This window comes from Octopus sinensis, linkage group LG2, assembly GCF_006345805.1.
Source record: "Octopus sinensis linkage group LG2, ASM634580v1, whole genome shotgun sequence".
Classification (NCBI taxonomy): Eukaryota; Metazoa; Mollusca; class Cephalopoda; order Octopoda; family Octopodidae; genus Octopus; species Octopus sinensis.
Window position 1 is genome coordinate 151,136,288 of NC_042998.1, and position 1,266 is coordinate 151,137,553.

General features: G+C 39.3%; 1 long non-coding RNA gene across 1 annotated transcript in view; it reads left to right on the forward strand.

Moving 5' to 3' along the window:
- Positions 1-736, forward strand: part of LOC118761977 — an 18,555-nt gene extending 17,819 nt beyond the window's left edge. The window contains exon 3 of the long non-coding RNA XR_004997769.1: positions 534-736. This is a non-coding gene — a long non-coding RNA (uncharacterized LOC118761977). The remainder of the gene's footprint in view (positions 1-533) is intronic.
- Positions 737-1,266: the final 530 nt, after the last annotated feature.

The following is a 1,266-nucleotide window of genomic DNA, read 5'->3' on the forward strand; positions in this document are numbered from 1 at the left end:
ACATAGTAAAGTTTAATAAAAAAAAACTTTACATGCAGGTTCAAGGAGCAGCCATTGGTGTCGGTATAGCTGGAGATGTGACTGGCCTCTTCATGACATGGTGGGACATAAAATTTAAACAAATGTTAGCAGAACAGTCCATAACTCTTCTACTCTACAGTAGATATGTAGATGACATTAATATAATAGTTAGAACCAACTCTAGTGACGGTAATGTAGAGACTGAGAAGAACGTAATGGAGAGCATCCAGCAAATAGCTAACTCCATTCACCAAAGTATCAAGGTTACTATAGATTACCCCACTAAGAACCCTAACAATAGACTCCCTGTACTTGATACTGAACTTTGGTTAGAGACTGTGAACAATAGAGTGCAGCTCCTCCACTCTTATTACATGAAACCTGTAACTTCAAAATATGTTGTTCACAAGAACTCAGCTTTGTCACACTACAGGAAAATTAGCATACTAATAGCAGACCTAGTTAGAATAATGAACAACGTGTCCCCACTATGTGAACCCTATGAAATGAAGAAACATATACAGAACTTCATACACCGCATTCAGTTCTCTGGATATGATTAGAAAGATAGGGTTCGTGAATACAGGGGGGCTAGAGAGAAATTAGATAACATTATACGTAATGATACCAGTGGTACCTGCCCTAGATATAGAAACAAAGAATGGAATAGAATACAAAGAACTTGTGACAAAGCAAACAGGGCGAACACGTGGTATAAAACCGACAAATATCAAGGAGTGATGTTTGTAGAGGCCACAACCCATGGAGAACTAGCCCGTAGATTTAGAAAAGCTCTGAAGGAGACCAAACTCAATATTAAAATTGTTGAAAAGCCAGGGAACTCCGTCAGATCACAACTATGTAGGACGTACCCGTTTAAGAATACCATATGCACCAATGATAACTGCATGGTATGCAGAATTAGCCCTGGTATTAACTGTAGAACTCGAAATGTAGTTTACAGCATAAGATGCATAGAAGGTGCTTGTAAGGACATGAACATGATGTACATAGAGGAGACGTCTAGGAGCATTGCGGAACGGATAAATGAACATCTAAGACAATATGACGACAGAAAACAGTCCTCCATACTCTACTAACATGCCAAAGACCACCATGGAGGTGACTTGGGTCAACTTGACATCCGCATCTTATCCATGCACCCAAAAGACCCAACACTCAGACAAACACGGGAGTACGTCCTTATAAATGAAACCTCCCCAATATTAAATAGGAAATATACAC